The sequence below is a fragment of the Euleptes europaea genome, chromosome 3 (assembly GCF_029931775.1).
Source record: "Euleptes europaea isolate rEulEur1 chromosome 3, rEulEur1.hap1, whole genome shotgun sequence".
In the NCBI taxonomy this organism is placed as follows: Eukaryota; Metazoa; Chordata; class Lepidosauria; order Squamata; family Sphaerodactylidae; genus Euleptes; species Euleptes europaea.
Genome location: NC_079314.1, coordinates 79,709,021 through 79,722,490, shown reverse-complemented (window position 1 = coordinate 79,722,490; position 13,470 = coordinate 79,709,021).

Sequence of the window (13,470 nt, the reverse complement as noted above, 5' to 3'; positions counted from 1 at the left end):
AGTGTGGTGTTCCCCCTTACAGCAGTTCAAGAAGAGAATTGTGAAATTCCTGAGACTGCTCCAGAAGGTCAAAACAGTTTGCAGGAAGTGCAATTTTCTGAAAACCTGACAGTTAAACAGCAGCAAGAGTTGCAGGAAGTTTTGGAGTGTTTTCAGCCTTTGTTTTCTGAAGTACCAGGCAAGACTCATGTCATTTCTCATCATATTGACACCGGCAATAGTAAGCCAATTCAAACCAGACCTTATTCTGTCAATGGAGCCATGAAAGAAGTCGTAGAGACTGAAGTTCAACAAATGTTAGAATGGGGAATTATAAAGAAATCTACCAGTAGATGGGGAGCTCCTATTGTGCTTGTGAAAAAGAAAAAATTGGCAGAGGATGATCCACCTGAATATAGACTGTGCATTGATTATAGAAAGCTCAATGACATTACTGAATTGGATCCTTATCCTACTCCAAGAGTTGATGAATTAGTGCAACGTTTGGCCAATTCAAAGTACATCTCTACCCTTGATTGTTTGCGTGGCTATTATCAAGTTCCCTTGACACCTGAAGCTTCAGAGAAAACCGCATTTGTTTGTCATGCAGGACATTTCCAGTTTACACGCATGCCGTTTGGATTAAATGGAGCCAGTAAGACTTTCCAGAGACTGATGGATCGAGTCCTGGAGGGTCTGCCGTTTGCCTGTGCATACCAAGATGACATTTCTATCATGTCTTCCACTTGGGAAGAGCACCTTCAGCATTTGAGGGAGGTTTTGCAAAGAATGCATGATGCAGGTCTAACAGTTAGAGCAGAAAAATGTCAGTTTGGAAAAAATGAGGTTACTTTTCTCGGGCATAGTGTGGGAGAAAATAAAATCAAACCTTTGGAGGCTAAGGTGGCCAGTATTGCAGAATGGCCTGTGCCCATTACTAAGAAGGGTGTTCAAAGGTTCTTAGGCATGGTTAATTTTTACAGAAAATTTGTCCAGGGGTTCTCTGAACTCGCTGCACCTCTCACTGACCTGTGTAAAAAGAAAGCACCTATTAAGGTTCAATGGACACCTGAGTGTCAGTTAGCTTTTGATCAAATCAAGCAGAAGCTGGTGCAAGCTCCTGTGCTCAGGGCACCAGATTACAGTCAATCATTTTATCTGCAGACAGATGCCTGTGACAGAGGCCTGGGCGCAATTTTGGCGCAGATGGATGAAAACCATGAGTTACACCCAGTGGCCTATTTAAGCAGAAAACTTCTAGAGCGGGAACGGGCTTATTCAGTTCCTGAAAAAGAAGCTCTTGCAGTGGTGTGGGCAGTCAATAAGTTGCGTCCATACTTAATGGGTAACAAATTTTTCATTCAAACAGATCATAATCTGCTTGCTTTTTTGAATAAGATGAAAGGTAACAATGCTAGAATCCTGAGATGGGCTTTAAGCCTACAAGATTTTCAGTTTGACATCTCACACATTAAGGGGAAGAATAATGTGGTGGCAGATGCTCTAAGTCGTTGTGGAGAGTAAATTTTCAGTTCTCCAGTTTCTGATGCTTTTTCTGTGTATTATTGCATTGCTTATTAATTTGTTTCAAAGTGCTGCTATCAGTATCTACCTCAAGCATGTATGATTGCTAGTTGCAGTAGTAGCTTTACAGGATGGCAATGTATCAATGATGTTGTTTTGTGGAGTTGTCACATTAACATTGGTTAATGAGCCTAACTCTTAAAGGGGGGCGTGTGAAGGCAGGAAAAGCCATTTAGTGTCAACTTTTGCTTAGCATCACTATTTTCCATTTTGAATGCTTAGAAAACCGTTGTTATAATTGTAGAGGCCTAGCAGAGACCATGAGAAACAAGGTGCACCTGCAGCTGTTGCCAAACAGATAAGGCTGTGCAAGGCCGAACCAGCATACCAGCCTAATTGGGAGATGGGTTTCATCTGTGAGAAATTGGGAGGGGGGAATGACTTCACTCTTCACTCCTGAACCCAATCCAGCTTGAACCGGCCAGAACCATCTAGAGGTTTCGGAGAATTACTGTTCCTGATTGGAAGTCAGGGGTCATCTGACTGGGATTCAGATTGCCATAAGTTTAGCCATGCTTATGCTATACTAACTACTATCTATCATTATCACCTGAACTGCTTTGGCACATTACTCTGCTCAGATACAGCAATGCCGCAATGCAAGAAACTAAGGCCTGAACCAGCTTAGCTTAAGAGTAAGGAACTTCAGCTATGTAGTAGAGTTGTAAGTATAACCAGCAAGACTTTGTTATTTTCTTTGCCAGTGTGTCTTTAAGATTACTGTACTCGCATTTTAATTATTTTTTTTTAAACTCTTAAATAAACCTTTTCATTTAAAAGGTGGTTTGGGTTATTTGACCTGACTCGGTTACGTTACACACAACTGGAGCTCTGGAGAGGGCGGCCAGTCGTGACAGGCAGTCACATAATTCTTTGGTAGTAATTAATTCCATGTTCAAACTATATAAAACTGTTTACTTGACAGTTCGCCACGTTTTCAGTTTCCATTTGAGGGACCCTGGGTGGCAGGTAGCTGCCACAACTGGCCAAGGGACTCGCCACCTCCCTCCTGAGCTCCAGAGCTTTGGCTTCTAATGTCATCTCCTGGCACCAGGACAACAAGGAAGATGCCAGGGAAGAGCAAGCCACATAGTAGGCCATCATGCCAGACCATGAGTGTGGGACAGCCAGCAGAAACCCACCTGTGATAGCCTAGGTAGGGCACAGAAGGAGCTCGGTCATGGAAAAACCTGGGAGGAGTCAGGGAGGAAAAGCCTGGCTGAAGAAATCCCAGCACTGGTCAGTGAGAGAAAGGGAGAGGGCCAGTGAGGATGGAGAAGGAGACTGGGGGAAATGATGCTCCAATCCCTCGCTCTGATAATGGCTACGGCCATAGGGGCAGGGAGGTGGGGCTGGGACTGATTGACAAGGCCCCAGAGGAAGCATAAATGGTGGCTTCACTACCCGGCCAGGAGGAGTAGCAAGGAGGTGCAATACTTTGCACAAACATTGCACCAGGAAAGAGAGGGAGGACTTGGATGGTGCAACTCTGTGCTCCCCCTTTCCTACACTGAGGCCTGGGAAGACCTTGGGAAGTAAAGCAGTGCAATGGCTGAAGGCCAGGGGGAAGTAGCAGTGAGGCAAGAGCCTCATAGTTGGGCAACAGAAATATAATCACAAGGGCTATGCAACAAGTTGTCTTATACTAGTTCTGTTTAAAAATTACAGTGACTACATGTACAGTCCGTGTACAGAGTATAACTAATTTTTTTAAAAAATACATGTGTTAAGTCAGGGGTGTCAAACATATGGTCTGTGAGCTGGTTTCAGCCCCCTGACAGCTCTTATCTGGCTCACGATATATGAGACTATATAATTATCATGTTACATTCAAACATGAGAAGCTGAACATGTGATATAAGCCACACATTTAACCAGGTACTTGTCCTTGGATCCAATCATACAGTGAACACTTACTGGCTCTTTTTTTTTTTAACAAACAGATGTATGCACATACATGGAGGATGTACAGGTGTTCACTCTAATGTGTAAATTGGGCTACTGAATCAAACTATTGGTGTCTCAAGGTCAGTATTGTCTCCTCTGGTTGGCAGCAGATCTCTAGGGCTCAAACTGAGGTCTTTCACATCCTCTGCTTCCTGGTTCTTTTAACCAGAGGTGCTCAGGATTGGACCTGGAGCCTTCTGCATCCAAAACAGATTGTCTGTTGCTAAGTCAGTACTCCTCCCTTGAATCCAAAGTGATGCAAGGATAGACTGTTAACATGGTTAATAGGATAGACTATTAGCATGGTGGCAGGGAAGCAGTTACTTTCCTAAACTGGTAAAAAGGTAAAGGTACCCTGTGCAAGCACCGGGTCATTCCTGACCCATGGGGTGACGTCACATCCCGACATTTACTAGGGAGACTTTGTTTACTGGGTGTTTGCCAGTGCCTTCCCCAGTCATCTTTCCTTTACCCCCAGCAAGCTGGGTACTCATTTTACCAACCTCAGAAGGATGGAAGGCTGAGCCAACCTTGAGCCGGCTACCTGAAACCAACTTCTGTCGGGATCGAACTCAGGTCGTGAGCAGAGCTTGGACTGCTGTACTGCAGCTTACCACTCAGCACCTCAGGGCTCTTCCTAAACTGGTACTGTAGGATAATGTCTTGTATGAAACAGCATTTTGAGGCCTTCTGTCTTATTTTATATCTTACTCAGCTCTACATTTCTTCTAGATACCAGTTTTAATGATGGTTTGAGGTTTGGGAGCATACTGTTATGAGCTGAGCCTGTGGTTTACTGTATCAAGCGTATCAGTTCCACATCCTGGCAAGAGAGAACAAGTTGCCCGTTCTCATCAGTACAGGACCACACAGCAGGTACTAGTGGAACAGGTGCCCTAGGGCTGCTCAGGTATTTTTTGCTGTTCCTCTATGTGGCTCAGCTGCATGGCATAAGCAGCTCAATCCTATGAAATCAGTGTCCCAGGGCTGCTGAGCCACCATGGGCCCCCAGACAAAGATTCCATCTGCCCCCTCATATGACCCTGATCCAAACCAATTATCATAATGAAGCAAATCACTTGGCTTGTTGTCCATGCTTCTAATAACAAAAAAGATCTGTGTGCCCATCCATCTGTCCATTTGTGGCAGGTATAACTCATCAGAAAACAAAGCTAGGAATGTCAAAATTGGCCACCAGCTTCAGGATGATTGTGAGAGTTTCAGAGCCCAAAGTGAAAGGAACTGGAATATCCTGGCTCAGGTTATGCCCCCTCCCCTCTATTTGCAATGGAAGCTAAGGGTCGCCATTTGTGGCAGGCATAACACACCAGAAAATAATGCTATGTGTTTGAAAACCGGCCACCAACCTTAGGATGATTATGGTGTTAATGGCCGGACCGCTCCAGCAACCTGGAGTGCCATAAGTGCATATAGGACCAAGGCTGGCACAAGAGCAGGGCACTGCTCCACGTAGATGAGCTGCTCTTTCAGGGGAACCTGGAAGCCATCTGTGTGTTTGTGTTGCAACTTGGAGTTGGAAGAGGAGTTGACCACCTTGCATTTTCTCCAAAGCCCATGGTATGAAAGCCTGAAACAATGGGAATGACGAAGCCTCCCTTGCATATTAAATTAAGCGCTCCTTGCAGCCACATGGCAAACACTGAGAACTTTAAATCTCATCAGCTAGGGACAATCAAGGTTATTCAGGAGAGTTACACAGCTATTCTCCTGCATATTTGATTCCCATCAAGACATTCATCAGGCATTCAAGGGAGATTGAGCAGACCACTCTTATCTGCTTACATCCATTATGAGAAACCCCTCAGACATCCACTGACATTCTAATGTCTATACAGACCAATCACCAGCAATTTATCAAGCAAACACATTCTTTTGCTTCCTGGCATGCATCAAACTTCTCTCACTCTTTTGTCTGGACCCTAGAGGCACAATCAAAGTTCTTTGTTCCTAGAAAAGTTCCCTTTGCCAGTTACCTCATACTGCTTCAGGACCAATTTTGGAGTACAAATATTACTCCTTTGGCCATGTATAGTTTTTGTGTTTTAATCCGAACACTCACCCCCTGCTTGCATGTAGGGTTACTTGCTCTTCTTCCAGAAATGCTGGTTCATTTCTCCCTCTATAGTGCTGCTTTCATTGTTGCCGTTGCTAAGCTAAACCAGTAAATATCACCCAAAAACTAATTCTCCCACCCCTTCACCCTTATTTTCCTTAGCCCTAGGAATTTTGCCCTCCCCCATTCCACCCCCCAGCAGCCTTGCAGAGAGCTTAGACTGAAGTAACTCTGGATAACGTTTCACTAAAGAGGCATCTGGAATCTGTGTCAGAACATAATTCTAGCAAGTGAGGATTTCCATAGCAAGCCTATTTTGTCCCAATGGCAGGATGATGTACTCCATTATTATTTCTCTTTAATATATATGGGCTTGCCCTAAGATCTTAAGACTTTAATCTAACAACTAAATTTGAGTCCTGTAGTACCTTAAGGACCAACAAAATTTTTGGGGTATGAGCTTTTGACTGTTCTACTGCAGACCAACATGGCTGCCTTCTGAAAAGACCTTAGTTTGTTGTGGAATAAAGCTTATAGAGTGATCCTTACCAGAATTACTCTCTTCTAAAGCCAACGGACTTTGAATAAGTGTTAACTCTAATTAGAATGGCACTGTTAGAGACTGTTGTGCATGTTGTTTGAGTTGAGACCATTAGCAGGGCTTTCTAACTGACAGAATAAAAAGTTACGATTTAGAGCCACCTGAAGATTTTCTCTACCCTTCTCCTTAGATATAATTCATAGCATAATAGGCAATTGTCAGAAAGAGATATTAATATGTGTGAATGAGCAGATTTGAAGATTAATGTGGAGGAATTTGCCTCAGGGTTATCCGCAGATATAATAGAAGCACCTATTAAACAGCACAATAGACTGGCATGACCTGGTATACAGCAAATTGTCTAACAATAGTCTAGCATCTCAGAGTTTTATAGTCTTGCCTGTTAATCTGTTGATGAAACTTTCAAACAAGTGTGCTCTTGCCTCTATCAGCTTTGCATATGAAATGGTTAAATGTCTTTACTGGTTGCAAAATGGAAAATTCTCTGCCAGGCACTTTCTTCCACTCATTGCCATTTCTCATTACAGCCCATCAGTTTTCTCTAGAATATTGACTCTATTCAGATCTAAGCAAAAGTGAATAATCAGCCACATCAGAACTTTTAGTTGTATTGTGTGTGTATTATGTGCCAGCAAGTCACTTCTGACTTTTGGCAACCCTGTGAATCAATGTCCTCCAAAACATCCTATTGTTAACTTAACAGCCTTGCTCAAGTCTTGCAAACTGAGGGCTGGGATTCCTTTGTAGAGTCAATCCATCTCATTTTGGGTCTTCCTCTTTTCCTACTGCCTTCAACTTTTCCTAGCCTTATTGTCTTTTCCAGTGAGTACTGTCTTCTCATGATGTGACCAAAGTATGATTGCCTCGATTTAGTTATTTTAGCTTCTAAAGAGAGTTTAGGATAAATTATACAAATTATTTAGATACTCTCTTTTGTACTTTACAGTTTGAGTGTGAATGTAAAGTTTCACTTGTTAAGTTTTTTTCTTATGTCTGCTATCAAGAATTGTGTTCTTTTTTATTATTATTACTAAGCATAGAACACCTGTGACTATATTTCCTGATTAGTCAGTCTAATATTGGTAAAGTAATCCCTCCCTAGAGACATCTATTAAATCCCAACAAGCACATGCAAACTCATTTGTCACCACTGAAACAATTGAGTTGCATATCTCCTCATTTAAAAGGCTGTGATGCTGTTAAAAGGGGGGGCATTGATTATTCCTAAAAACTGAAGAAAGAAACAGAATGCACACTAACGTCACTGTTATATTTTCAGCATGGTTTTCACAGAAATTACCTACATAAATCCGCATTAGTCATGGACAATTTGCAGAGCTATCTGTATACAAATTGTATGCGTGTCAAGATCAGGCTTCTCACCCAGGAAATTGTCTTTAAAATCTAAAATGTATCAATGGACCCATGATGACATCAGGCACATAGTTGGAATTTGAGTCACAATTCAGTGTAGTTGCTCTGTCTTATCTCAAAGCTATGGTCTTCTGTGTTAAATGACGGCCTTCAAAACCTGACCTCAGAAGCCTGAAAATGATGAGCCTCTGGCCTTTCCTTTTCCACTGTTCTGGCCAATTCCATTTTCTTTGTCTTGTGACTTCTCATTTTGCAGGCTTCACAACTCCGCATCTACTGATGTGCTCTATAGTAGTACTAGGCCTACTTCTGTGTATTGCATGCACTGCCTATATGTCAGTCCATAGATACAGTAAATTACAGTATAATACTTACAGTGTCAACCTAAGCAGTTATAGCCCTCTAAGTCCATTGACTTCAAGGGACTTAGAAGGGTGCCACTTTGCTTGGGTTTGCACTGCTAAAATTCTCCATGGCTCTATGTATTAGTAGACATATCATCAAAGTAACTTATTGGCTGTCTTGTGCCCCTAATTTCACTAATTTTTCCATGTATGCATTGTTGCTGATATGACTGCCAAGAGACAAAGATTCCATCTTGGGGCCCCATACGAACCTGATCCAAAACTAAAATACCATAGCAAAAGAAATCACTTGTCTTCCTGATACTATGCATCTATAATAATAAAAGAATCCACATATCATTTCTCTGCCCATTTGTGGCAGGTATAACTCATCAGAAAATAAAACTAGGAATCCCAAAACTGAGCTTCAGGATAGTGTAGTGCCCAGAAATAAGGGCTGGTATAAAACACTATGTACTCAAATGCACACACATAGAGCTTTAGGGAAGTTGGCATCCAAAGGCCTTTGAGCCAATAAATCATACTCTGCCTGGTACTTTCTCTCACCAGTAGAGAGAAAGCTGTCTTTGAATTACCTCTAACCTTAGGAATGTAGTGTCTATTTCCTTGCTCACAAGATCAAGCACTTTCCTAAGGGACGCCTTCGGGCTACACTAATAGGCTATGCTAATTAACTACTAGTAGATACCTAATGTGTATCGGTTCTTTTGTAATACGAAATGTTTCCTTGTAAGGCAATGTACCTTCCCCCAATCCTAAGGTATAAAGGATCTATCCCATGCTTTGTTCCTTTGTGAGTAGCCCTGAGCCTTATCTGTGGTTCTCACCCAGCTCTGTGTTTAGCTAAATAAAGAACTATTTGCTGTTGAACTTAACCTCCTCCTTGCTGTCTGTTCATTGGACTCTATGAGACAGCCAGGCACTTTAATAGGGTTGTCAACCTTCAGGTGGTGGCTGGAAATCTCCAGAGATTACAACTGATCTCCAGGTGACAGAGATCAGTTCACCTGAAGAAAATGGCTGCTTTGGCAGGTGGACTCTATGGCATCATGCTCAGTGAAATTTCTCCTCAAACCCCACCCTCGTCAGTCTCTGCCCCCAAAATCTCCAGGTATTTCCCAACCCACAGTTAGCAACTGTACTTCAGGGGGATCGTGGGAGTTCCAGGGCCAAAAATGAAATGAATCAGTATATCCTAGCTTATATTATTTCCAGTCCCTCCCCCCATGCTATCTGATATGGAAACTAAGCTATATTATAATGTCTCTTCCTCATTTATTACCACTAAGGCAGATTAACATTCTGTTATCATGCATGTATAGGGTGGAGTGGGGAAGCATCCTTTTACTACTCTGATAGATTATAGGGAAATATTGGTCATTTATGCACAGTCGCTTTAACCTCCTTTATTCCCTGTTTCAGCCAGGATCAAATTTTTCAGTATGACTAGCCCAAGGTCACCCAGCTGGCTTCATGTGGAGGAGTGAGGAAACAAATCCAGTTCACCTGATTAGCCCCCACCGCTCATGTGAAGGAGGGGGGAATCAAACACAGTTCTCCAGGTCAGAATCCACAGCCCCAAACCACCGCTCTTAACCACTACACCACACTGGCACCTTAAAGATTCACAAATTTAATGTGGCAAACTTTCATGAGACAGAGTCCACTACTTCTATACATTTCATGGGGAAGATTCAATGCATGAAAACCTTAAATGGTATAGAAATGAAGAAACATGGGTTAAATGTTCTCAATACAGAAGCAACCTTTTAATTTAATTAAATTCACGGCCAGTGATAATCTATGTGAGAACTGGTACAAGCAATTTTTTAGATGGTACATCACACCAATGGACATTTAAAAAAAATGAATGAATCATATGACTGCTGGTGCTGGAAATATAAAGACAAAGATGGAACATATTTTCATTTGCGGTGGACATGCAAGAAAGTTAAGAAATTTTGGATACAAATTCATCAAGAAATGCAGAAAGTTTTAAGAATCAAATTTCCTTTGAACCCAGAAACTATGTTGCTAGGAATTGAGCCAGATAATTTGGACAGAAACCATAGAGAAATATTTGGCTATCTGACAATGGCGGCTAGACTAGTACCGGCAGCATCTTGGAAACAGGAGGACATTCCTGATTTGGAAAAGTGGCAACAAAAGATGGATGAATTTGTGGTGATGGCCAGACTGACCAGCTTGATGAAAGAGAATACGACTGAAGAATCCCAAAAGAAATGGGAATGTTATTTTGATTATGTTAAATGGAAAGGATAGACTGTTAGATATAAGGATCAGCTTATAAAATTTACTATATAGTAAAAAGGAATTTATTATCTAAAATGTAGAATATAAGAACAATGTATAATATGTTTGAAATATAAGATGAAATAGACTCCCCGAAGGAGTTCAAACTGTGTGAATGTATGTGTATATAATTTATTTGTTTTTTCTTGAAAATGTTAATAAAATATATATATATATTTTAAAAAAGATAGAAGCAACCTTTAAATAGAGTTTGTCAAGTCAAAAAAGCAGGTGAGGGAAATTCGGAATCATCCCTGGTTCCCACAGGCCCATGTTCTTTCTTTATACTGAAAATTTTGCCGTTAGTGATTCCACCAAGAAATATGCAATACCAAGTTCAAACAGCTCTCTATCAATGCTGCTGAAAACTTTTTTCATCATTAAACTTTAAGTAAGATGAATCAGAGATGCTTTTTCTACCCAGTAAGTGTCAGGCATGTTTCTACTAGAGAAGCACCAAACTGTTTATGTGAAGGGTTTTACAAGTACGGTGTGGCAGCTATTTAGCATTTATTGTCTGCGCAAATAAAATTCTTTGGACAGAGTACTTTAGATAGTATCCACAATACATTTGGTCTCCACACTCTGTTGAAAACTATGAAAAACAAGTGGAAAGAAGTGGAATCTTTTTGAAGATGCAATGTACAACCACGATGAATACTTAAAAGAATTCTTTGTATCCAAACAGATCTCAAGGTCACACACTATGACATATGCTGGAGGAATGTCAAGTCTCTTGAGAAGTTAAAGGATTTGTTCTTTCAAATATAAACCATAAATATTCCCTGTCAGAAACATTTTTATATGCAGCTTTTGTTGATGTTATATCGTTTGTTCTCTCTATAAATAGGGAGTGGCTGTGATTCTAACTTTTGTGTATGGATATTGGCCACAGGTTACTCAACCTTTCACAGGGGTCTATTTGGGCCAAGAACAAAAATTTGACACATATTATTCCTGTAGTTACTGGTGTCGCCTGCTTGCAGTGTCAACTTTTAAACTGTGTCAACGTTGTCTGGGTAATTAAACTATTAATTATTATGGAAAGAAAAGTTAAATGTCTTGTTTTAATGGTTAATATTGCTCTCTTTTTCCTGAATTGAGATTGTTGGATCTATTGATCTATTGATTGTTGTATCTATTTTGACAAGAATAATTCAGCAATCTGTAATAGAGTAAGTTGTAGGCATGTGTCCTTTATATGGTGGGTACTGCAAAGACAAATGAACTAATAATTGTAAAGTGCTTTGTAACATGGTGACTCTTGATGAAATAACAGTAACAACCCTCACAGTAAATTCAGACATGACCACATTCATCCAAGAAGTGGTGGATAGCAGTTGAACTTTCGTCTAAAAAAAAAACCAACCTTCTGAAAGTTAAAATATAATGTTTCCTAAGGTTGGCAAGGGTACATTATGTAGTTATTTATTTATTTATTTTCAAATTTATAACCCGCTCTCATCCCCAGCGAACCGGGTTCAGGGCGGGTAACAACAATTAAGAACGTAAATATCCAATATACCTCCTTAAAACTGTAATCATTAAAACCATTAAAATCCTAATCAGATGGCCATAACTATACCTAAGTGCCACAGCAGATAAGTGTCAGCTGATCAATCCCCCACAGATTTCAAGAGTGGGGGTGGGATGGGGAGGCCAGTAAAGATGGATCTTCTTCTTTTTGCGGCTGTCCTCAGTTATAGGCCGGGCAGAATAGTTCCGTTTTACAGACCCTGCGGAACTTCTTAAGATCCTGCAGTCTGTATCATTCTTGCTCAGTCAGCATTGTTGCCCATGGCAAGCAGACTCTGGGGAGTCCTGGAGCAATGGCTTCTCCATTAAAGTTACACAATCAACACCCAGCAAATTACTTTGAGCCAAATGAAATTAAGTAGGTTTACTCTGTGCTCTAAGTTTCCATGATTCTTGTCTGACACAAATAGAATAAGATTTACTGCTTTGTTATCCCATTGTTATATGACCTTCTCTTAAAGCAGGGATACATACAGTGTCATAAACCTGAGGGCTGTTGGCATTAAACCTATAATCAGTAAATGGAAAACGTATGGAATGCTCCACCTGTATGCACCTGCATGGCAAGTTTAAGCTGCTTCTGGTGTCAAACCAAGTGTACCTGAATGATGTGTATTCTCTGTACCCTGGAAAGGCACCTTTACCACCTTATTAGCATATTTTGATTTGGATAAAAAGGAACTTGTGGAAAGAATCATGGGCTTTTTTCAGCTTCTGTGTCCTACGACATGGTCAGATTCTAAGGCTACAGTCCTAGCAACTACTGGCAGCATGCACCACTGAATGAAACTGGACTTACTTCTGAGTAGACGTGCATAGGATGGCTTATTTGAGATGTTTCCAGGAACACCTGCAGTTATGCACAATGATTTCTAGTTTTCTGCAAGCTTGCCAGATATTCAGGTATTTCTGAAGTATCAAATATAGAGGGGCAACACAAATATTTCTCGACTGGCATCCATCTGATTTTTAAATTTAAAGATTTTTACATATTCAATATAAAACATTTATTATCTAACAACCCATAAACCCATCCTCTTCATTAGGCCTTAAGAGAGAGGGGAAGAAAAAAATGAAAAATAAATTATTAGTATTGGTATAAATTATTAGTATTGGTATAAATTATTAGTATTATTAGTATTATTCTCCTGGCCAGGTTTCTATACGTGTTGGAGTTTCAGCTTTCCAGTGGTGATAGATAAGGTGTTCAACAGTAACAGCAACCTTTAAAATCCGTTGTTTCTGGTCTGTTGAAATTTCCTACACAGAAGGCACATGATCTCTCAAGCAGGTTGAGAGATGAGAATAAAAAAGTTGAGTCCAGGACAAACTTACTCTGTTTCTTCACCAAAATGGGAAAGGACAAGTCCATAAATTATATTGCATTGTCCCTCCAGGCCCAGCACATATCCAGCAATTATTATGGTCCATGAGACCCAGCCTGTGGAACCTGCCTGTGATCCAGTGAGCTAATAAGTATGAATTTTGTTTGTGTTTATATATTACAGTCTTAGGTCTAAAGATTATTGTTTGGTAACTCTGAGAACAGGCCTGCTTCTGCATTCCATCTGAGAATTTTCCATTTTCCATTCCATTCCGCCTACAGGGAGGAATATAAAGAATTGTGTTCTATTGAATTCAAAAAGGATACTAATCCTGGAGGCTCTGATGAGGTAAGGCATCTGGACCAAATCTGGCATGATGGCAGTGTTTTAACTGTAGATATTGCCAAAATG